The 26,691-nt window shown below is 37.2% G+C and overlaps 1 protein-coding gene across 1 annotated transcript in view; it reads left to right on the top strand.

The window, feature by feature from the left end:
* Positions 1–274: 274 nt before the first annotated feature.
* The window catches only part of sertad2b (SERTA domain containing 2b), a 42,709-nt gene continuing 16,292 nt past the window's right edge, over positions 275–26,691 (top strand). Inside the window, exon 1 of the mRNA XM_079439832.1 lies at positions 275–356. The gene's annotated coding sequence lies outside the window, so the exon portion shown is untranslated. The remainder of the gene's footprint in view (positions 357–26,691) is intronic.

Here is a 26,691-nt window from a genome sequence, read left to right on the forward strand (position 1 = left end):
CTGTTCTGCATTTTGATTGGCTGAATCTGCCAGAGGGGGCGGGGCGTATGAACTGGGACTTCGCCTCGTCTCACAGATCAACCTATCATTCAAATCCAATGTCTTGCAACAGCGACTACGAGGAGAGTCACCGAAGGCAACCTGCCTACTACTTTTGGGGACACTTTGAAGTCTGACTCTCATACTGTTGACTCTTTTCTCAGACTGATGAGGCACGGGGCGCTCAAAAAGTGCCATGTGAGTTCATGTCGATTAGCAAGGCATGCAGAATGCACTGATACAATGTAAACGCATTCGAGAATAAATCCGCTGAGATTTACACTCATTTAACTGGATCGTACAAGTCCTTCAGAAGGGTGAGTGGACCTTACTACTGAATTATCAAAATAAAGTCCTGTTTTGACAGGTCAGACTTGATGTGGGTCGCTCCTGCAAGCGTGTATTGACCCCAGCAGTAACCTGTTTGCATACAGTACGTGCGTCTACAAACTTGGCATATCTGTAAACACAGCCTGCCAGTAGAAGCCCACCTTTTCGGTTACCTGAAAAATGTGCAAATTAAGGTGCATTTAGGAAAAATGTCAATTTTAGACTAAGCACTTTGGTCAGTGCAGTGAATTCACATGACCAGCTTGAACAAATCTGTGCCAAAGAAAAATTTTGATTGCATAAAATGCACCTCAATCAATTATGAAAGTAGCCTAATTTAATGAAAAGTCTTTTAAAGTTGTGATGAAATGGAAGCAGTGACTTTAAAATAACTTTTCTTTCATATTGTGACATATATTCAAGAGTAATGGGTTATTGAAAAAAAAGTAGGGCAAGGACTTGGTTCAGTTCACTGGTTGTTGATTGGACCTTGATATGTAGACGGGGTTTAAGTGGACTTAATGATTGGAGAAGTCCTGCATAGGCCACCCAGAGAACAGTCTGTTATTTCACAAGACAGAGTTATGATATTTTGATTGAAAAATAACATATGCATGAATTAATCATTTACAGTAATATTAATATGCATTAAGAAAATAATTTTATTGCACACCAACTTGAAAAAGTTGACCTTCTGGAAAATAATTATTACACTGCTAAAAAAATAATATGTTACATGCATGAACCTTGAACTGCAGTAGACTGAAATAACTGCCTTGTACAGTTTCTCAAACATTTAATTTTCTAGTTAGATAATAGAGATCTAAGTAGAGGATGCCTGGAAGTGAACATGTAGACATCAGCATGGGTCAAATGGGACGTACCGATAAGGAAGCCCCACTGGTTTTGTGTTTCCCGCCTATCCGAAATCAAGTGGTTAAGGCAAGAGTTTGGCAGTGGCGGATTAGAGACACATCTAATTTAGTTGATAATCCAGATTAGGGTGTGTGCTGTGTACAGTGCTCTGTTGGGTCAGAGAGCTCAGAGTTCAGACTCGTCACCTTATTAGAGGTTACTGTTGACCAATTAATACACTCTCCTGCCAACCTGTTACGTTCTAATAATATGCATGGTGTCAAAATTTTAAGTTTAATTTTTACACAGTATTTTATTCTAAAGCGATATGACTAAACAAGACATTTTGTTGCTTACTTATTTTCCAATAGGCCTACAATGGCAAGCTTTTAAACTTTAAAAGGATGCAAAAGTGACTTTGGTTGTTGAATACAGTTGTCGCTCCCATAAATAACAAAACTCTGCGTTTACAGAATAGGATTAAGCACTAAGAAGACAATTTACAACTGTATTTAGCTGCAGTGTGTAGCCTGCGTGGATAATGACAGTGTCCTGCATGGATATGACATTTACCAGTTAGGAGCAAGTCTTAATTCCATAGTCTGTTTTGTATTCCTTTAACATGTGCTTAGGCCCAGCCTGTGTCTTTAATAGACTTCTCATGGAAGACTTCAATCCAAAACATGGCCATAGTTACATTTTCTGCCAGTCTATAATGTTTTAATGTGCTATAAATTATGAGTCCAGTGTTACTGAATTGCTCAAATGCATTTGCATTGAATTCTGTGTAAATGAACTGCCAGTGCCTGGGGCAGTGACCTGCTTTTCATTATAATGTGCAGGAAGCACATTCACTGTATTGCACTCTGAAGCGTCAAGCTGACGCTGACGACCTGGGGATTTTGAATGCTAAACCTCTAGAGAGATGTGTCAAAACTACCCTTAAGAACTTTATAATCTGTGGCTTGCATTTTCTTGTATTGCTGTTTTGTATTGCTATAATATGTTATAAACTGTTAATGTCACCACAGTTTGATCAGGATCAGACATGTCATTTTTTGATTAATTTGTTATCCTGCAGTTGGTCCAGGTATTTTTCATGTGTATTTTGTGTTGATTTTCAAGATGCTTCTAATTGGCTAAAGTAAAGCACATTGGAAACAGACATTTTGTTTTTAAGATTTCAAAAACAACTTTCATAGCACAAGAAAATTCTAGATAAATATTTTTCATACCTTCACAAATTCTTTATCATTCCCCCCAGAAATTACCTAAATTTTACATACGATAAATGTATACATACAACATCAACACCAACTACTTTTATTTTTTACTCAAATTATGGTTACAGGGGTATATTATCAATTAAAAAAGACTTATTTTCTCTCAGTTCCTTGCACAAAACTATTTTATTATGACATCAAAACTTTTCATTAAACACTTGTAGACTAATATATGTTGAGATTTGCATCATAAAATCAGCTTCTGATGTAATAAACTTGGAACGGATCTGAGAGCTAAAGACTATAAAGAAGCTCAGAACCAAGCAAAAATAACAAGCTAGCTTCAACAAATGTATTATCTCATGTTTGATTTTGTTAACACTATTGCTTAAGTTTGGGGTACGTATAGATGTGTTATTTTCAAATGCAATAGGGAATTAACCTTTTAACACCACTCACATATTTCATTTCCAAACTGGCGTAATATATAACTAATGTAACAAAACATTGCCAGATTCATGTTCATCTGTTTCAGATAAAACTTAACATGGTTTTAGCACCACTTACTGGACATTTCACTTTGAAAGTGTTGCAAAATGTGCAAGAACCAGTCATTCATTTAAAAGAAAATATGCCAGGGTTGAGAAATGTGGTTGATCCTCTCATCCTCAAAGTCAGACTTCTGATACAAGTGGCTCTGTTTAAGTTTATTTCAGCAATTTTCTTTGAATGAGTAAAGAAAGATCCAGTCATTTATACTACACTTTTAGACATTTGAAAGAATATAGTGACACAAACAAGTAGCACTTGAGAACTACTGCTTTTAATTGTAATACTATTATAATTGAGTGCTGATGTTGAGTCAGTGTTCTCGAGTATTTACTCTCAAATGATTTGCAGTAGCAGTGGCAGCGAAGGCCCCAGCAGGTCGGGAAGCTTTGTAGAGATCGGGTGTCTCTGGAACAGCAGCAATGCCAGAGTTAGTCGACTGTCTCTCTGACACAAACACACACACACACACATCGAGAGAGAGAGAGAGAGAGAGAAAGCGAGAGAGAGAGGCCGCTCTCCTGCAGCCAGTTGTACTGCAGCATTAATATTTCATACACCCACCTTTAAAGAAGGAGGAGGCCTGAGAGAACGAGCCGGAGAGGGGCCTCAGAAAAGCATAGCTCAGAGGGGATTCTCCATGGCTCAACAAAACATGCTAAGCATCTGCACACACCATGACAATGCATGAAGCTTCACATGCTCTCCAATCCTAAATTCATTTTCAACCTTATATATGCTCAGAAATGACTGTTCTGCCCTTGTGGATTTAATGTGATACACAAAGCTGTGTATTCATCCAGTCTGACATGGAAATATTGAATATTTCAGTAGGTTTTTTTGTTGTTGTTGTTGTTGCAAATGGATTTTCTGGTCAGAATGTTTTTTGGAGGTAATTTATGTCAATTGTTGCTTGTTGATTACTTGCAGTCTATTAATATTTAACCTTTTTTATAGTTGTATTGATCTAGGACCTTTTATATTTGACACCAAAACTTCCGCTTTATTTATATTGAGCTAGTTAAAATATTCAAACTGTAGATGTGAGCATTTTTTTTGGATATTGTACTTCCCCTTACGAATTTACTATATTATTCAGTTGTTTAACTGTGGCATTTCTGATAATTAAAGGATCCAGATTATCTAAACTCTGAAAACAAATGCCATAGTTGTAATAAAAATACAACAAACTTCCTCATTCCTCATTCGACTGATTATTGAATATGAATCTAACCATGTTTCCATAGTTGGTGTTATTACTGTAAATGGTACTTTTGGTAACACTTTATTTTAAGGTGTCCATAATACAGAGTAATTACCTAGTTAAGTACTTAGTAGCAGCAGTTGTATTTACATGAAATAAAATGTACTTACCATGTAACTAAGTTATGGAACAGCCTGTAATTACAGTTTGTAATTATGTAGATGTAATAGGCAGCTACTGTTACACACATGTAACAGACCGAGTCTGTTACACAGCTACTTATGTAACCAAAAGATTGATGTATATGTGTTGCAGACTTTATACAATTTAATTATAAAAGTACACAGACTTAAGCTTAAAATAAAGTGCATCAAGATTGTACTTAAGTGTACTTTGTGTGTATCTATACTATACACCTTATCCAGCTGCACCTTAGTTTGATTTAACCCACCAGTACACAGCTTAAATACATGTAATACCTTTCTAATTACATTAAAATGACATATTACACATTATAAGCTACTTAAAATAAAGTGCATCAAGATTGTACTTAAGTGTACAAGTAGCTGTGTAACAGACTCGGTCTGTTACATATGTGTAACAGTAGCTGCCTATTACATCTACATAATTACAAACTGTAATTACAGGCAGTTTCATAACTTAGTTACATGGTAAGTACATTTTGTTTCATGTAAGTACAACTGCTGCTACTAAGTACTTAATTAGGCAATTACTATGTATTATGACACTGTTACCGCACTTTTTTTTCTGTTGGGGTTTAGAATATTGACATTTTTCTGATTTCTTTCATAATGTTTTAAAGTATAAAATTCTTAAAGTATAAAGTTTCACACAAGTAATCTGCTTTATGTTATTCAGTCATACATATTGTGGTTCAGTTAGCAGCCGCGTTTAGAGGTTCTCATATAAAAACACAGATTGCATTAGATATTATTCAATTCCATAAAATCACTTGCAAAAAATGCAGGAAAACCCCTGATAAAGAATCTCTGTCTGTTTATCTGGCATATTTTCAATGCAGCCTTTCTTCCCTCCGCTAGCATGAGAAACATTTGTGCTGCATGCATAAGTTGTGCATGAGAAGAATTTTCCCTCTCTTCTTGTATAAAATATTCTTGGTTGTCATGAGATGTTTGAATATTGTGGGTGGAAAATGGCAAATCAATAAACATTTCTGAATACATTAATACATTGTCTGTAGGCACCTCTTTAAGTTGGACAGAGACTAGTGTCTGTTTGTCAGTTTTGTGCCGTAAATGTGTGGAATCATCATAAGCTCATTTACGTACATAGCTCTGAAATGGTTCTATATTAATTTTTTCATTTAAGAAAAACAAAATAGCTGTATATAATAGTTGAATATTATTGTGGTGTAGTATGTTTTCTCCCTGAGGGTTGCTTTGATACGCTCCTGTGTGTATTGCAGAAAACAGGGGAATTCTGATGACTAAGCACTGAAGCACACATCTTCTGCTGGACATACAAGATCTCTCTGACCTGCAGTGAACATGTCTTAAAGGGACAGTTCACCCTGAAATAAACATTCAGTCATCATTTACTTACCGTCATATCATTCTTTATTTCTTCTTTGAACACTAAAATTAAAAATGTGCTGATTGCACTGTCTATACAGTTATAGTCAATAGTGGTAGTTGCTTTTGAAAAAAGGATGAATTAAAACGGTCCATCAAGGAACACTCCACTTTTTTTGAAAATAGGCTCATTTTCCAACTCCCCAAGAGTTAAACCAGGGGCGTCATGCACTCATTATTTTTGAGGGGGCACAAGTTGGAGGGTTTGTGGTCGTAAAGTGACACACAGTAGCCACAGCCACAACACTTTATTTATTTTTTCCTTTTTATTCAAAACATTCCCAAACGCATTAACTATATAATGAAATATCTAAATTCTCACATTTATAGATTATGTTAGTTGATCTAGTGGGCGATGGTTAAAGTAACCTAATAATGTAATCTATTAAATAGGCTATGGGTGTCATGACATAACATATTTTAATACGACTGACTTTATATTTTTATCGTATCGCATTTTATTTCTCCTTTTTCCTACTACTTGTTTCACTTCCGTTTCATTTTTTTTAAATAACCAATTCTCAATTCTTGTGTAAGTAAGTTGTGTTTTTTTAGCATGTTTGGCAGTGTTATTTTTAAGGATTACTGATAAACTACTGTGTTTGATTTGTATTTGAATTTATTATGTCTGTATATGGCTTTTATTAAGTTTTAGTTTTATTTAATTTAAGTTATTTTAATACTTCAACAAACTAAATGGAAATGATATATATATATATATATATATATAGGCTATATATAATTTATAAATTTGTATGTATATGTATGTATGTATGTATGTGTGTGTGTGTGTGGTTATACGTATATATATATATATAGTTGTTTTTTTTATGTTTGGCTTAGTGTTATGTTAGAATCATTATTATACTCTTATACCTTTTGTTCTTTAATATTTTGAATAGTTTTTAGCTTTATTTTTTGTTGTTCATTTAAATGTTAAATTTTTAAATTTTGTTGTATGCATTTGTCATTTTTATTTAATTTCTTTATTTTTAAAATGTTTATAGGTAGTATGTATAAAGTTTTAGCTTTTAGTTTTGGGTCTGTTTTAGTTGTTTAAATACTACAATTGATTGCTTCTGTTATCCTCATTTGTAAGTCAAAGCGTCTGCTAAATGACTAAATAATAATAATAATATTTCATGTGAATTTAACATTGAAAGTTAATGTGAATAAGAGCATTGTAAGTTAGTCTACTAATCATAACACTTTCATTGTACAGAAAGAGAGCAAAGAACATTTTTACTGACATTCTAGAGTTCAAGCACTCTCAAAAACTCCCATTAAAATCACTGAAGGTTTTTACACTATGAAATGAATATCTTACTTACATATTCATATACACACATTTGCACTTTGTTGTTTCTGAGGGGGGAATTCGTCAGAAAGAGGTATTCAGTCCGCGAGCAAGTGAAGAAATCACCGTGATTTTAGCGATGACTCATCTGAACGCCTTCTGATTGGCCATTGCATTCATAAGCTCAACAGCATCGTGTGTGATTGGTTGTAATGCGCAGCGCTGTAAAAACGCCTCTGGCTCAGCGCCAGCTGAACACAGATTTGAATTTAGCAGCTGATGATAGACGCAATCATGCCAGTGTGATTGTATTAAATATAGAAAATATTAATTGGCTATTTTTTGTCTTTTGGAAGCTGCATTCAAAATCCATTTGGCTCAAAAATCTGAGGGGGCACGTGCCCCCTCACTATGAATGGGCATAACAAGTTAAAACAGTTGAGTTTTACCGTTTTTGAATCCATTCAGACCATCTCCGGGTCTGGCGGTAGCACTTTTAGCTTAGCATAGATCATGGAATCTGATTAAACCGTCTAGCTCAAAGATTACCAAAGAGTTTCATATTTTTCCTATCAAATGGGTGCATCAGGCGCAATATTACTCATGGTTCTATGAACTGGATTAACTGAATTATTAAAAAACTATTCATTATTGCTATTTGAATGTGCCAGTGAATAATGACTCAATTTCTATACTGTTCAAAATTTCTATACTGTTCAAAATTTGGGGCCAGTATATATATATATATATATATATATATATATATATATATATATATATATATATATATATATATGGATTAAATTGATAAAAAAGCATTTCTAATGTTACAAAAGACTTTCCATTCAATTCTGAAAAAAAAGTATCACATTGTCCACAAAAATATGTAACCATTTTTAGAATTTATAATAATTAAAAATGTTTCTCAAAGAGCAAATCAGCATATTAAAATGATTTCTGGAGGAACGTGACACTGAAGCTGAAATAATAGCTGCTGAAAAGTTTATATTTTAAAATATATGACCATAGAGAACAGTTATTTTAAATTGTATATATATTTTTTAAATATTTATTAATTCAGTCACACTTTATATTAGATGGTCTTAACTACTATGTACTAACATCAAAAAGTAAGTACAATGTACTTATTGTGGCCATATTGCATTGCAAAACAATTTTGCTGCTATTGAGGTGGGATATGGGTAAGGTTAGGGACAGGTTTGGTGGTATGGGTAGGTTTAGGGGTGGGTTAAGGTGTAAGGGATGCGTCAACAGTTTAAATATAAATGTAATTACAGAAAATAATTACAGATGTAACTACATAATGGTATTTTTAAAAATATAAGTACAATGTAAAAACATGTATGTACACGTAAGTGCATTGTATCAAATGATTAATTTAAATGTAGGTACATAGTAGTTAAGAAAACCACCTAATATAAAGTGGGACCATTAATTCTAATGTATTAAATTGCATTTCACAATATTACTGTTCTTAGTATGTTCAATCAAATAAATGCAGACTTGGTGAGTATAACTTTTTTTTCAAAAACATTATTTATTTTTTTTGACCCCAAACGTTTGAACTATACTGTATATAGAATATATGAGTCTTTTATTTTGTAGTCTTTTAAGTCTTTTTTTTTGAAAGATGCTTGAATGTGCCTGCACTTATTGCAATTAAAAGAACCAATACATAGCCAATACATTCTTATCTGAAAATGTGAGAATATGCTGACAGAATTTTCATTTAAATACAATTGAAGGGGACAGAATCAGCCAGGATGAATTTAATTCAAGGTTTTGCATGCCAGAGATAATTCCATTCGTACAGTATTGTGTTTATTGATCTATTACCTTTGGTTAATTTCATTACGGAAAGAAGCAGGTAGCCTACATAGACATTAAAGTCCTGCATCCTGCCTGATCTCTTTGTATGTCAGAGACATGGCGTTGTTGTTGCTTTTCAAATGGTCTCTTCTCTAGTCTGATTGTGCTGTGAATTGTTGGTATTATTGAATAATAGATGAGGAGAATCCGGGGGTGTGTCTGTCTCTGGGATCTTATCAGACAGGCTGCAGGACACTGTGTACAGTAAGAAAGATCAAACCCCAACCTCTCATACAAGAAGTTACAAACCTCAGCTTATTTTCTGCCACCAACACCAGATATGTCTTGATGTGCAGCTTTATTTTCAATTTATACCATGTTTTTACAAAGTGTCATTACTTTGCATGCTTGGTACCTTATCAGAGTACTTAAATAATAAACCTCTTGTCATTTCACAGTCGCTCTGGTCCCTGTGGTCGTGATTGCGTTTACATCAGTGGGGTAATTATCAGCTGATTAACTACTGTGGGATCATTGCTCAGTGTGCACCATGTGTTAACATCTGAGCCCCATGTTGTATTCAAAGATGCAAAACCGGCGCTGGTTTGGTGCCCTGTGTCATAAATGTATGCCAGGCCTGCACAACAGAGCCTTTAGTGAGGCTCTGAGCTGCAGGAATAAAGGGCGCATTCTCACACTGGCCCTCTCGTCCAGCCTCCTCATTATGTCTGTGGAGTGGAGCAAAGTCGACTCGACTCTTATTATAAAACTGTCTATTATCACACCGCATTGAGCCAACTTCTCTTCTCCTGCCGCCAGAAGCTGTAAAATAACTATCTTGTACAAAAAGGCCTCTTAGTTAACATAGAAACAATGGAGCTGGCGTGTTGAAGCAAGTTCACTCTTTTAAGCAGTGGTCTTTAGAAATGTTTTGATGGCCTGACAGCATATTTTTTAAAATTGATAAAGTGAATTGAAAATGTTTTGAACAGCACTGATACTGATACTTCTTGATTTAAAAAAAAGAGTAAAAATTTATAGACTATGGATCATCAACAGGTAGACTTCCAAGTATTTGGTCTCTAATATTTGTGATTTTTTTTCTTTATTTTTCTGTTGTCTGCAAAACTGCTTTTGAACCATGAGTATTTAACATTTTTTAATTTAATTTAATTTATTGTTTTAAAGTAAAAAATAATACAAAAGTCAAAACAGAATTTTAATTCAAACATAAATTAAAATTCTATTAAAATATAGTTTTTTTATTTTCATTACAAGTTAAAATTAAAGTTCGGCAAAATATTTTGTCACATCCACACACACAAACACTTTTTATATATTAAATACATTTAAAGTGTGATGTTTAAATACAGTCCCCTCCATAAGTATTGGTACAGTAAAGACAAAATTGCTCTGTTGGCTGTGGAGTCAAGACATTTGCAAATATGATTAAAAGATGAATATGAGACAAAACTACAGAATGTCACATTTTATTATTAGCCATTTCAACACCTACATGTTTTACCAAAAAAAAAGAACTTTTAGAGTTCATCCCACTCATTGATGATTGTGAGCGTATTGGGACAGTTGAACATAAGGCAGATATAAAAGATTAAAAGCTATTATTTAGTTGCAGATCCCTTGTGCGCAATCACAGCAGTGAGTCTGTGACCCATAGACATCACCAGACTCTTGGTCTCATCCTTTGAAATACTTTTCCCAGCCTTTAATGCAGCCAATTCCAATTGTTGCTTGTTTTGGGGAGTTTCTGCCTTTACTCTCCTCTTCAGCTGGTGAAATTCATGTTCAATTGGATTTAAATCTGGAGATTGACCAATTCTTTGCCCTTATAAATTCCTTGACTGAACTGGCAGGGTGTTTTGGGTCATTGTCCTGATGCAATATGAAGCACTTCCCGATGAATCTGGTGGCATTTTCTTGAATATTGGTAGGCACGATGGTTTTGTACCCTTCCAAATTCATTCTGCTACTGTCATCATACATTAAGTCATCAGTAAAGTTGAAAGGGCCTGTTCCAGAGACAGCCATGCATGCCCCTGCCATGACACCCCCTCCACCATGCTTTACAGATGAAGCTGTATGCTTAGGATCATTGCAGTTCCCTTTTTTTCTCCACATTTTTGCTTTCCCATCACTTAGATAAAGGTTCATCTTTGTCTCATCAGTCCATAAACACAGTTCCAAAACTCTTCTGGCTCACCTTTGTTGTTTTTTGCAAACTCTAATCTTGCCTTTCTAATTTTGGTGCTGGTCAGAGGTTTGCATCTTGCTGTGTAGCATCTGTAATTCTATGTCAAAGTCTCCTGAGGACAGTAAATTGTCAGAGCATCACCCCAGCCTTAAAAAGTTGTTGGTGATTTTACAGACACTTCTTTTAGGATTCATTTTCACAGCTTTTATGATTTGTCTGTCATCAACTACTGTTGTTTTCTCAGCCGATCAGGTCGTTGTTGGTTGCTGGTGTCACTGGTGGTTTCCAAACTCTTGATTTCTCCATGCCCTTTGTTTTTGCTAGAGCTCTAACTGATCTCCTCTTTTCTTTTAGCATCCAAATTGCTTGCTTTTCTCTCAAAGTCAGCTCCCTCGTCTTCATCCTGGTTTGTGTGTGTCATCATCGAATGGCAAGATTCAGAATGCAGAAGTAATGGATATGGAGCCCCCACTGCTCTCCCCTCATCAACCAGAGCCATCTGGAAGCTTTTTCTACTGCCTCCACGTTGTTGCCTATGGCTCTTCTTCGGTTAGCAACTGTTATGCCCAGCATACCGTAGGCCTTGCTCAGGGAGTGACTGGAAAATCCCCTGCTGCCCACCTCTACTGGCATACACCTGGTCCTTCATCCGTTCCTCCGACAATCCTCCACCAGTTCTTGGTATTTCTCCCTTTCTCTCTTGAGCCTCCTCCATCCTCTCCTCCCAGGGCACTGTCAGCTCCACCAAGATCAGTTGTTTTGTGACCTCAGAGACCAAGATGATGTCAGGTCTCAAATTGAACTGGGTGATGTATGTTGGAATTTTCAGCTGCCTTTCCAGGTCGACTGTCATTGCCCAGTCCCGGGCTGTGGAGAGCAAACTTACAGAGCAGTTTTTCGATGCTCTCTCTGGCTTTTAGCCTTCCCTGATGAAATGAATGGCCTTGGCTGTATCTTGGGTGTGTCGGCTGTCCTTGATCCCCTTGCTGATTGCCTCAGCGATGGATTTGAGAACCTGGTCGTGCCTTGTCAATACCGGCCCTCACCCAGCGCCTTGGAGCAGCTGCTTAGGATGTGTTCTAATGCCTTGACCTGCATACCTGGGCATGCAGGTGTTTCTATTTTGCCCCATATGCACAGGTTGGATGGACTTGGGAGGACATCATAGACCCCCTGAATCAAGAACTTGATCCTCTGGGGGTTCCACTTCCAGATGTCCTTGCAAGTGACATTCTGCTCCATCGCCTGCTCTCACTTCATCCAGGCGCCTTGCTGCCGCATGGCCACTGCTCTGCTGGTTCGCTCTTCCTCGACTGAAGTTTGCACCTCCTCCTGTACCAGCCTCTGCCTCGCCTTTCCGCTGGCAGAGTCATATCGGGTCGCTCTTAGGCTCCCAAGTCCGGCTCTGCCTTGCGCCACTGTTCCAATGATGGCCTTATGCTTCAGCCGAGTCTCTGCTTGCTGATCTGCCTCGGCTGCCCTCCACTTCCTCCCTGTCCTCACAACAATCCCTGCATCGGACATTTTGGCATCTCTGGATCCAGAGTACTGCAGGTGTTCCCGTGCCCGTGCAATGATGAACTCCTCCCTGACTGAGCTAAAAGGGAGCCTGAGCTTGTTGGTGTTCCCATATAGCCCGATGCTGCTTAGGCTACGCGGTAGACCCAGCCATCTACGTAGATAGCTGCTCACCTTTTGCTCAAAACTTTCCACCACAGTCATGGGGACCTCATAGATAAGCAGAGGCCAGAGGATTCTTGGGAGGATTCCATGCTGGTAGACCCAGGCCTTGAATCTTCCAGGGAGCCCAGACTTATCCACTGTTCTCAACCATCCCTCCAGGTCAGCACCGGTTGCCTTGATGAGTCTCTGAAGAATTAATGCAACAGGACACAGCTGATCACTTAGAAAGACCTGTGAAGCAACTGTTCCAATACTTATGCTCACATAAGATAGAGGGATGAAACTCTAAAAGTGCTGAACTTCTTAGCTGGTAAAACATCTATGTGTTCAATCATCCAATAATAAAATGTGACATTCTGTAGTTTTATCTCATATTCATCTTTTAGCATCTGCAGAAGCTCTAATAGCACAGCAGCTGTCTCCGAGAGAGGCACGCCATTCAGACGCCTTTACCGTTTTATCAAACAGATGCTCGATATCTAATCCAACTCGTTCACCTAGCGTGTCAGGGTCAAAATCATGACTGAGTGTGAGAAAAGGCTGTGGGCACTGTGTGCCATATGAGATTCATGCCCTCCTTCTCGTGGTGATCGGGTGGGTTGTCAGCGTTGTGACCTGGTGTTTGACAGGCACTGCTCCTCCCTGTTGTCAGCTGGCTGTTGGGAAACTTAAAGCTCTGTTAGAAGACACCTATTGTATTTCTCTTTAATCCTCCTCATTATGGTGTCCAACATAAAGTTTGGAAGAGATAGAAAGTTTATCGTACAGAAAGAGACACCACCACCCTCTTTATTTCAGTCTATGTCTTTTTACAAACCTGCATTGGGCTTCAAAAGTCAATGATTACATTGAAAATCTGGGATTCAAAGACTAATTTAAACCTGGAAATTAACCAAAAATTGTATTGCATGGATTAGGGGTGTGCAATGTATATAATGCAATATGTGCGAGCTGATCGTTATTGTGTTTACAATCACTATGCACAAAATAAATAAAAAATACACCCAAAATTCGAGATAGTGGGGCATAAAACTACCCTGTATAAATTATGATAAACAATATCGCAAGAGTTAGAGTGCTGCTTTTTCTCACAAGTCATTGTGATTATAAATGTAACATTGATTGACAACAGTTCAATAAACAATAAGTTCATATTAATTAACTTACATTTTAGACACAATAATGTCATTATTGTCTGTTTCGCATTTGAAAATAGTTCTAAACAAACCCACAACAGAATTGTTGAATGTTTTTTTTAACAAATTGGGTGAGTCAGTTATTCAATAAACCAGTCATAAAGATAGCTGCTGTGTCCAAAATCAAAACAATTCCCTACTGTACAGTAGGATAAAAACAGAGTAATATGTCTAAATCGATAGTATTCGAAAAACGAAGGCAAAGAGTACCTGGATGACCTACTACTTCCGGCGGGATTCTGAATTGCGCATTAGATGGTCTCTTTAATATCTCATGGAAAAGGATTTGTGAATGGCAATAACGCAACACAACTGACACTGGTAGGTCACATGACAGTAACAACATGGCAGATGTAGTCTGAATTTCATCCACATTCATACTATATAGAAAATACTTTTTAACGATCGCAAAATAAGTTAAAATGTAAATGTAATACACACTGTGATGTAGTACATTATGTGATTTCGGACACGGCACCACATCTTTCCTGAATGAATCAGCCATTTGAACAAAACATTTGAATGTATGACTCAATGACTCAATCATTAAAACTGTGACTTGGTGCCACCTACTGGCATATTATTTCTATTATTTTCTTTCCTTTTTTTTTTTCAATCATTAGCTATTTCAACATTGGGATTTCATTTTTTGTCAATAGCAAACACCCTGCTATGGATACATGATATATTGGTATCAGTCGATATCAGTTTTTTAACATTTATTATAATAATATTGGCCCAATATTGTCCCCTTGCTTATTTGTGTCTGGCCTCCCTCTCACTGTATCTTAAATATGTCTGCCTTAGACTGGGCAAGAAGCATTTAATATGCTTTCAATGTTTCGACCCAATGTTATATTTACCATGCCAGTTAAAATAATGTCTTGTCTCACTACTCTCAATGTTTACATTTAGCCTGCATTTGCTGAATATATGTGATTTTTGCTGCCACTGTTGGGACTTAGTCTGTGTAAAAGTTTATATTCTTTTAGTCTCAAATTTTCAGACTGTCTTTCCCAAATGTATGTTGACAGATTAGACTTGTGACAATGTGTTTACCTTAGTAAGTTCCTCAGCAAGTGAATCACAACAACAAAAATGACAAGTTGGTATGGAGCTTTAGTTTGATTTGTTTACTTATTGGTTTGTTTCAACAGGACACGAGTAGTCTACTGTTCGTACTACTGTTCTGGCTAGACTCCTAATCGCTCTTAGTGCAGAATATATATTTTGCCAAGTGAATGTGGACAAAGGACTTGGTGTTTGTGTGTGAGGATGGTGGGAGGGGTGAGGGTATGAGGACAGAAGGGGTGTGTGTGTGTGAGCAGGGGCAGAGCGAACGGTTCGTAATGTGGTAGTGGTGCTGGAAAGGGCTGAAGGGGAGGGATGTGCTTTTGTTTTGCTCTCTGTTGCTGAGCAATGGGGACTAAAGCATTGGGAACAGCTGTGATGGCCAAAGCTTTTCTCTTTCACTCTGCCGGAGAAGCCCTAAGGCACATACACAGATACGGCAGCCTAATATGTGTGTGTGTGTGTGTAAGTGTGAACCAGGAGAGGGAAAAAGAGGGAAAAGGAGGCTGATATTAACTGAAGGAGGCATTAGTGCTCTTATGAAGGTCAGGTAATCACTGTGTAAGTGAGTGCAATTAGTACAAAGAAAAAGTGACTGCTGAAGCAAATTAGTTCAGATGGCTTTGTGTTGAAGAGGATGCTGGGAAATGTAGTCACACAAAAAGGGAATGAGATGTAGAGAGTTACAGGCATGGATATACATCATAGATATAGTGACAGTAAGAATTGTATGTAGTTATTATTTTTTGGAAAGAAATTAATATAATAATCGATCAAGGATGCACAAAATTGATTGAAAGTGACAGAAAAACATTTATACTGTGTTTATATATTAATGGTATATAATATAATACATTTCTTTTGAACTTTCTATTCATCAAAGAATACTGAAAAAAAATGTATGAGGGTTTCCGCAAAAATATATAGCAGCAACTGTTTTAAACACAGACAATAACAAGAAAAATAGTTTCATTAGCACAAAATCAACATTAAAATGATTCTGAAGAATCGTGTGATGCTGAAGACTGAAGTAATGGCTGCTGAGAATTCTACTTTGCCATGACAGAAATAAATTACATTTCAGAATATATTAAAATAGAAAAATCTTGTAAATTTGTAATAAAATTACACAATATTACTGTTGATGTAGTTTTGTTAATCATGTATTTAATAAATTATTCATATTTATTAATTTGCGAGTTTTATCATTTTGTAAAACTGTTTGAGTTTTTTAAAATTTGTATTTGAACTGTAAAGTTGTTTAAATTAGTTTTTATAGTCATTTGACAGTTTAGGGCGTTACCATTAGACATTGGTGTTATTTTAAAAGAACATTCCTACAAATTGTTCTATTTTAATATCAGAATTCTCGATTTCAGGTGCCAATAGCCTCGTGGGCAGCGCGCCAATATATAGCACTGTTGTGCTTCGGGCATTCCAAGTTCGGGTCCCGGCTCTTTCCCGATCCCATCCCCCCCTCTCTCACAATAAAGGCAAAACAAATGTGTAAAAATTCTGTAAAAAATTCAACCATTGACCGATTAACCATTTTAGAAGAAAAAAGCATGCTGAATGCATTTGAGACCTGTTTTACTTTGTGCATAACTTACATCTTTCGGGTGTATCCTTATCTTAAATGGTATAAAGCCATGGTATTATTTTGATTTTGCATAAAGAATTGTCCTGACACTAAACTAACTAATCTCCATTAAACTTCACAGACTTCACTGAACATCCAACAGAGGCAGCGCAATAAAATAGGAGCTGACTAAAATGTACATTTTGCTAAAATATTTGTTCAGCACGAAGTTCATAGTGACATGATGTGTTTGTGTTGTAGAGTTGTTAGTCTGGACCTTAGTCATTGGAGCTGCAAACGCACTCCATAGGGGTCTTCCTCCATCCATTGTAAACAGACTCCTCTAACGCACCCACCACAAAGATCACTCCACTGTGCTCCTCGAACAACCACACTGACCAGGCTGAACAATGTACCCATAAATGGCCTGGCTCAAGGGAGTCTGGACAGCAAATATGTAATTATTGTCTCATTTTTCTGTTTTACAGGACAAAAATTGGGTCATCAAACTCTGAATTTGGCTAATATTGATACTGGTATGAAAACATCGCACTGTGATCAGTGATTATTGGTATAGCTCTTATCCCAAGTGACATCTCAGCAGTGGCTTCCGTCCAGGGCCGTCCAATCATTTCATTACCCACAATCCTAAGCACTCTGGTGCCTTTCATTTTTCTGTGTTTGATGTTCTTAGTGACATCTGTGGCTTCATTCTCTTCAACAGGCCATTTCAGAGGGAGCAGACACGGCAACAAATGCTGTAGTGTTTTCAGCAAGTAAACAGAAACTAAAATAACTGAAGCAGTGGACCACAAAATACCAAAATTAAATAGGGGAAAAAAAGAAGAACATGGAAATTGGGATTTGAGACATTCTGTAGGAGTCCATAATTTTGAAATCACAAGAGACATGTTGAATACGGAGGTGCTGGCATGCAGTAGCCCTAAATACCAAAATGATTGCTTTTTGCTATGAGTTGTTTTTCATCAAGACATTCTATCTTTTTCATTTGAAACCTGCTGTTTTTCGCTACTTCTTCTTATTCTTCTGTCATGTCTTTTAGTTTGAAGCCATGTTGGTGAAAACGTTTTTTATGACTCAGACCATCTTCAGCTGTGAAATAAATTTTCATAAATTCATGCTTATTTAAATCGGTGCTGCTGTCCGTACCACTGATTAAACAACTGTACCCTATCAAACAACTGCTTGATGTGAGAAAGACAAATATCTGTTATGTTTAGAGAAAACAGTTTCAGAGTTTGCAGATGGTGCAATGTCCAAAGCTCGAATGTTTATTGAATTAGTCAACCAGAGAAACAAGGCAAGTCATGATAGGAGAATGTTTGCCGTCAAGTGTGACTACTGAAGAAACGTACCTGTTTTCTGCAATTACCATCTCTCCCAACATGGGTTTGGTATGGTTATATTAGTCGTGAGTCTATGAATAGCACAATAGGAATGCAATAATTCATGGGGCATTAAGTGCACAGACACACACCAGAAAGACTTGCTTAGTTTTCGTGCTCGCCCATGTAATTATGTTTTCATTTAAACACATTATTTACAGACATTATGGCAAATTACTCACAAGCACACGTGATAAAGTTTTGATGGAGCCAGTGGACACACTCAGAGAACGTGCCAGTGCGTGTCCAACAACACTGAAAAATAGAACTGCACTTGTTATGTGGGTCAAGAAAAGTACATTATATTTACATTTACATTTAGTCATTTGGCAGACGCTTTTATCCAAAGCGACTTACAATTGGGGAATACAAAAAGCGATTCATCTTGAAGAGGCAATCAGACAGAGGAAGTGCTCGTAACACCAAGTCTCAGTCATTGTTCAAATAAGTACAAGCTAGTAAGCGGAGAGAAAGATAGAGGGAAAGAGGTTTTTTTTTTTTTTTGAGTTTAGGATGAAGTCAAGTACTGCCGAAAGAGATGGTATAAAAGTAGTATTTGTAGTATTTGATGTAGTGTGGAAATCTCAAGTAAAAGTATTTTCCTTACAGCTTCAATACATGTGAGTACAACCTAAATCTTTATTGTCAGTAACACTTTCAAATATATATTTCACAGTATTTTTTTAAATAAGTACAATGAATTAACACATGATGTTTTACAACTTTGTGTTCTTTTTCTAAGATATAATAATAAAAGATCCTGCTTAATATGGTTTTCTTGTCAATAAAAGTCTTTCTTGGTCCCACTTTATATTAAGAGGCCTTACTATGCACTTTTACATTTAAATTAATCATTTGGTACAGTGCACTTATTGTGTACATATGTTTTTATGTTGTAATTATTATTATTTTTAATTACCTGTGTGTAATTACATCTGTAATTAATGTATTACATTTAGAATTACACTGTTGACCCATCCCTTACACCTTATCCCACCCTTAAAAATACCCATACCACCAAACCTGTCTCGTATCCCACCTCAGTAGCAGCAAAAGTGTTTTGCTATAAAATATGAACATAATAAGTACATTGTACTTATTTTTTGTTGGAAGTAGATAGTAGTTAAGGCCACTTAATATAAAGTGTTAAAATTATAATAGTAATATAACACTGGTGTTTTAGACCTTATGCCTCTCAAAAAAATGTATCAAAATGAATTTTTATTTATTCAAATGAAAATGATGGTCATTCAAGTCATTGCATGAGTTACAGAATTTTAAATAAATTAATAGACGCGGACAAAAAATAAAAAACGGTGTCGTGTCATTGACCCTTTTCCTTCGTATTTACATTGAATTATTATCTCTTTATCCTCCTACAGAGAATTTCCTTTTAGTCGTGGCAACAACCTTTAATGAAATATCTTCCTTTTCCTGCTAGATTTTATTGAATAGGTTCTGTGCCAAAACATCATGCCATTAATTTAAGACCTTTCCGCTCGTTCTGGGTCTTTGTGTCCACTCAAAAATTTGGCTCCCAATAAACACATCTTGAGCGTTTTGAAGTTCCCCAGCCCCAGCCAGGAGAGTCACAGAATGAAATAGAAAAACAGCATGATGTATGGTGTCCTGTCATATTCCAAAACCACAACCATCACTGCGTTGGTTTTGCTCCAGCCGGGGTGTGTAAGTGTATTTATGTGAGCGTATGTTCATGTGAGACGTGCAAACCGACTAATGTCTGGTGGAGGGTTGGAAAACGCTGTTATATCAATATTGTTTTGCATAATCACCATGGAAATGGGATAAAACACAAGTGTGTACACAAAGTTCAGCGTTCTTTAATTTTTTTTTTCTTAAAGCACAGCAGGCCTCATAGCATGGCCTGTTGTTCTTTGCCTTAAGACACAGCACCTTAGGGAGAGCAGTGATGGATGACTTACAATAACCCTTTTTCATTTATCTTCTGTTTCCTTGCTATTGAGATGATGATTGTTATCCAGCTATCACATTTTCTGTTTATTTTAAAATAACTGTTATCACAGCATTGCTAGTAGGCTTTCTTGTAAATTCCCCTGCTTGCTCGTGTTAAGATGATCCCTATAATTAAATATCCGAGTTCTTTGTGTATCCACTCTTTATCTTGTCCTCTCTTCTTTACCTGCCCACCTCCTGCAAGGCAAGAGTGTTACGCACACACATTCTCATATCTCTCAGTTTTCCCTCCAGGTTTCTCTTTCTGAAATGTTGCATGACTCAGGGTTTGTAGCATTGCTCTGCACATGTATGCAGTAAGAGGAGTTGGGTCGTGAGGGTCTGATTCTGATGTGGAGGCGGCACAGGAGGGAAATGCAATAACGTTGGCCATAGGGAAAGTGGGCAGCTGGATTCGCATAGGGAAGATTCATGTCATGCTTGTCTGACAGCCTGGCACGTGGTGCACCTCAGACACGGGCCGAGCACGGCAAATAATAAATAAATGAAGAACAAAAGGGAATCAGATTTCAGACCGGCTTTGACTTCTCACCTTCCCTGGCCACTATGGCTGGGCAATATAGTAGACGAGAAATATGTTTTTCAGGATGATTTTATTTTTTTCTGCATTCAGAGAAACCATCCATTTCAACAGCCTTTTTTTGGCAAATATTTCTAAATAAATATAGCATTTTTTTAAATAGCTAAAAGAAAATATATCGAAGCTTGATGAATCCAGGAAAAATTTAGATTTTCTTGATTTTCTTGAAAAATCTTGATTTAAAAAAAAAAATTGATATGCAATATAAGTCAGTCCTCTGTCGTGTGTCATGTGTTCCCGCCTCTTGTGTCCATATTTGGTTTGTTTCCTGTCCTTGTTTAGTGTGATTATTAGTTCATTCTTGTCCAGCTGTGTTTGTGTCATTAACCTGTGTATTTAAGTTCCTGCCTGTTCAGTTTCGTGTAGTCTGGTCTACTCGTTACTCCCCGGTGTTCCTGTCTGTGTCAGCCTTGCCTTGTCTTGCCCTGCCTTGTTTGGAGTCATTAAAGGGGACCTAACACACACAGTTTCACCCAATCTCATGTTAATCTTGAGTACCTATAGAGTAGTACTGCATCCTTCATATCTCCAAAAAGTCTTTAGTTTTATCATATTAATAAAAGAAAGATACAGCTTTATGATTCTCTCTGGAAAAAGCCAAGCTCCTGGAGGCGTGCCGTGTGGGCGGAGCTAAAGAGTGACGAGCACTTGCGCCAATCGCCAACAAAACACAGACATTTGATGCCGTTTCACTTACCGTCTGCAGTTCTGAATCATGACCGGGATCTTTTATAGCCGGGACTGCTCCATCTTTCAGTATTAAACGATGTGCAAATCCAGCGTCGAACTGGGCCTTGTTTATAAAACGTTCGTCAACAAACACACTTGAGAAACTCAATTTCTGCCCCGAAAAAACAAATTGTATCCACTGTTCACGTAACGCTGGGTTCTTTTGGGAAGCTGAACAAGGTCATCTTTCCCTTACAACCAAAAACACACTTCTTTAGAGACATTCTTCCCGAGCGAGTCCCTTGCAATGCAAGCGGATGAAGCGCGTTGATGTTCGCGCTCTAGCTCTCGCTCCAGTTGATGTGTGCACTGGCGCGTTCTTCCGGGAGAAATGCCCATATAAGGAGTTCCACCGTCGTTTACGTCAGCAAGAACCATAATCGAAAAAACCTCTCCGAAGCTTGTCCTAACCCGGAAATTTTTGATTTTTGAGATTTTATACATCCAAATTGTTTTTTGAAACTTTGTCCATGGTTAGCATGTGAATCCAACTCTTTAACAGTGTAAACAACTCTGAATGCATGAAACAGGATTGTACCCCTCCTTTAAAGACTATTATTTGAGTTTACATCCTCGTCTCCGTGTTCCTGTATCCTCCTCGTTTGTGCACCGTGACAGAAGACCAGACCACAACAGTAAGCAGCACCCACTCACCTCGTTTTGTTTTGTTAGTTTTTTGAAAAGTTTTTATTTATTTCTGTTTGTTCTGTCCGCCGGCTGTGGCTATCCCAAGCCCGCTGGCTGTTCGTCAAGTTCACCGGTTGCCGATCCCTCAATCCGCCATTTGCGGGAGATCGACGCTGCCGTCCGCGGCTCTCCCAAGAGAGTCTTGTGGCAAGCCCGCCTGCAGTTAATGTGGCAAGCCCGCCGCTGACTCAAGCCCGCCGGCCACCGCTATGGATCCAGGTTCCCAGGTCCCGTGGATCCAGTCCACATGTCACGGCCAGGAGTGCCGTTTTAAGTCTTGTTGTGCCCACAGGAACATTTTAATCACCTTGTCATGTCAGTCTTGTCTTGTCCACGGAGACTCGTTGAGGGCAGCCTGCCCCTCCTGTCATGGAAGTGGAGGTGGTTGCTGAGGGACCCTGTGAGGGCCCCTGACTCCTTGTCATGCCCAGAAGAAGTCTCAGATTCCAAGCTTGCCCAGGAAGGCTTCTTGTTCCTGTGGGGTGTCCTGTCCTGTCTTGTTCCTGTTTGTTTAGCCCCGGAGGGCTCCTGATACCCCGTAGCTGCCCCATGGAAATTTTTGGGGGTAGAAGGGTTCCGGCTGGAGTAGCCTGGCTGAGGGACAAGGCCACGGCCACAAGCACCACCTGCCATGGCCTCCTGAGCTCCCTGCACCGCCATGGCCTCCAAAGCTGCCTTGCAGAGCTGCAATGTCACACAGAGAACATTTGACTTTCTTTATTTTGAGTCATGACAAGTAATTGAATCAGTTTTAAATTGACGGACAGTTTAGATGGACTCTTTTTCTGTTTTACATCGAGAAAAGAATAGTTTTTTTTCAACCCCAGTGCTACTGAAACGAGTTTTAACATGCTCATATTCATGAGTCATGAGACAAGAAAAGATATGTGAAACATGTAATTGCACAGAAACTTGAATTTTTAAAAAGAAATTAATACTTTTGTTTAGCAAGGTTGCATGATCAAAAGTTACAGTAAAGTTATGTTCCAAAAGGTTTCTGTTTCAAATAAATGCTGTACAGTTATTTTAAATTATATTTATTTCACAATATAACTGTTTTACTATATTTTTATCACATAAATGTAGCCTTGTTGAGCATCTTACCAACCCCAAACCTTTGAATAGTAGTGTATATCTACAATTCTATATGGCAAAAAACAAGATTTTTTTTTTTTTTTTTTTTTCATATTTTCAAATATATTTACTTATATTTCATAATATACAAAAATCCACCAAAAACAATCCATCCCAGAAATACATTTACATATGTTATGTTTGATTGATTTGTTGTCTGTAACATATGAACATAGCACATTTGAATATAAATAAATAATTTTTAATAAAGCCTAAATGTAGGCTGCTGTAAGGAAAATATATTTTTTTTCCCCTGGTTATAAAATATACAGTATATATAAAATACATTTTAATATAATATATAATTTCTTTCCATATGGGATTCTTCCAGGCCACTGATTTAAACAGGTATTTATCGATGGCCGCAATCAGTTATGACGTTAAGATGAGGGAGCACCCCCTGCTGAAGTGTGTCTGCATGATAATGAGCCAAATTAGATAATGAGGGAGACAGACGTGCCAAGGGTACTCAACGGAGTGGACTGTGGTGTGGAGGGGGAGGGTTTAGCAGGAGTTTAGTCAGGACCGTTTCTGCTGGCACCAGAACCCTGTGTGTCACTGGGACCCTGAAGAGGCCTGTAATTAACAACACTGCAATCAAGCAGCTCTTTTGTTTGCATGACTATGTGTAATAGAGCAACACCAAATATCTGTTATCATATCATGGAGTGGAGGGCTTCACATTTTACCTCAATTATGCATGACCTGTTGTCCTGAGGCCTTTCAGTTAAAGGGACAGTTCACCCATAAATTAAAATTCTGGCAGTACTTACTCACCCTCATGACGTTCCAAACCATTCTTCTGTGGTACCATAAAGAACATATTTTAAAGGGATCTATTTACTGTATATGTGTCTGTGTGTCTATATGTGTATGTATGTTTTAATGTGTACACTCTTAAAAATAAAGATTCTTTATTGCCATGTATGGTTCCATTAAGAACTTTTAACATTCATGGAACATTTCTATTGCACACAAACAAAAATGTTTTTTAGATTAAAAAAGAAAAAAAATGTTTTTCATACAATTTGTTTTTCACTGTTCACTTAAAGGTTTTTTGGGGAAAAATGGTTCTTCTGAGACCCCCCGTTTGGAATCTTTATTTTTAGGACTGTATGTAATAAAAACTTTAATAAGAGTTTTTGTTTGTTGATTTGTTTGTTTGTTTCTCAACTTAAATGGGATAGTTCACCAAAAAATGAAAATCCTGTCTAAACTCTTGGTTAGAGTTTAAATAAACTTTACTCTCCAAAATGAGTCTCTTTCTTCAGTTAAACACAAAAGAAAATATTTTTGAAGAACGTCAATTACAAACAGTTGCTGGTAGCCATTGACTTCCATAGTTTTTTTTCTATACTTTAAGTCAATGCCTACCAGCAACTGTTACACACATTCTTCAAAATATCTTATTTTGCTTTCAACAGAAGAAAGAAATTCATACAGGTTTGGAACAACATGAGGGTGAGTAAATTATGATTCAATTTTCATTTTTGGGTTAACTATCCCTTTAAATATGAAAGATTTGCACATCATAGTAGGATTAGCTCAGGAAATAAAGCAGTTGCTCATTATTCAGTAATGACTCATATGTTTTTTGAATGAATGCCCACACTGTTCGTGCCATGTTCAATGCTCTTGCTGAAGAGGCAATTGTTGGGAGGTTCCCACAACAAATGATCATACACTGTCACAACGTATAAGACAGGCTTCGTAAAAAAGGCAGGAGAGAGAAAGGGAGGGGAGAAAGGGAGACACAGAGAGACGGGGGAGAGAGAGAGAGAGAAATGGGACGGGCTGCGCTTCCTTGCTTGTAGTGTGGGGGAACAAAGGGGATGTTGTAGATGCCGCCCAGCGGCCAGCACTACTCCGTCCTACCTCGACTGCTCACTGAGCCATTTCCTGTTTTTGACCTGAAATCTTTATTTAGAACCACCCTTCTGCTCAGCTCTCTCCTCATTTATAACAACACGGAGACACAGGAACACGGATTCACACCGCTGCTTTTTATCTCACGTTCAATCCGGTGCTGTTTTAATGTGTGAAATTTGAGAGCCATAGCTCTTGAGAAGTGTGAGATGTATATGTGGCTTTAGATATGAAATAAAGTTAGTATGTTTCGTGCAATTAACTGTTGTTTTTTGTTTGTGCAATATGCAAGCCTTTCTCTAACATTTGAACAAGCAACATCCTAAACCTAAGCACGCTGCTGACTTAAAATAGATGAGCATTGTGCCCGTCATTATACCTCATTGCCAAATACACTGGCGATGGTACATGAACGGTGTACGCTGTATGGAAACGTGCCCTGTGTTATTGCAGTGGTAGAAATAAATCACACTGCATTGCTGAAGTGTGCAAACTGTGTTAGTTGGTTCCCTTGGAGAGAGAGAGAGTAAAGTTTATTTATGTGTTTTGAATTGTGTATTTACTTTGGAAATAATGCTTAATTGCCACATAAATACAGGGGATCAAGTCTAAAAATAAGGGCAGACAGTGAAGCATTTTATTCCGGGATGATGCATTGCTTAAAAGAAGTGTGCCACTTTTATGATCTCGTATGTCATCTTGTGTCCAGTTTAAAATTATGTGTATTTATATCTGGCAGAGCAATCATTCAGACAGTTTTAAAGCATGACTTTTTGCATCAGATATGCTTGAGGTTGGCAACAAATTTGTGAGCTGTTTATTATACATTTGAATTGTATTGTTTGATTTAACTGTTATTATACAGCTGGTGTATTAATTTAGAGGGATACAGTATAAAGCAGGTTATGAGCCATGCAGTGCTTGTCCTTGCCATGTGGTGGCAGTTCGATAGCTTGAGGCATCTACAGGAGCATCATCAGTAAGGTCATACAGTATGTAGCTGTTGGGAACTATAGGGTCAAGCATGCATATTGCTCTCTAATATGCTCACTCTTCATAAACAACCCCTTTTTCATTACATGCACTCAAGAACATCTTTTTTTAGCCTTTGTATGACAGTACACTTTGGTATCACATGGTTTAAAAGCATTAGAAATTTGATTTATTTGTTTTATGTATGCATTAAAAAACATTTTTGATGAACTTTTAATGATACAAAATTTAATATTTAGTGCTGTCCATTCTGTACACAACTTTTTTAAAGCATAGCAGTAAATAATCACATTGCATTTTCTCAATTTTAATTTTAACACAAACTGTCATGTTGACTGCATTCCTCATGCTCAACCCTGTAACTTAAGTAAAAATGATCAAACAAATATTTTCCTTCACTAGCTAGCCTGTACTGACCAACAGCTTAATTTAGGCTAAAAGTGCAACCCTATTAAGCATACTTCTGTATTATTTTTCTTTTACATTTATTTAATGTTTATTATAAGAAAATTGATAAAAGTAGCCTACACAAATCTGGGGTTTAAACAGTCATACATTTGAGTAAAAAAATTGCAAACTCAAAATAAAATTATATGCAATTTAGCTTGACCTGCTGAAGT

This window comes from Barbus barbus, assembly GCF_936440315.1.
Source record: "Barbus barbus genome assembly, chromosome: 18".
Lineage (NCBI taxonomy): Eukaryota > Metazoa > Chordata > Actinopteri > Cypriniformes > Cyprinidae > Barbus > Barbus barbus.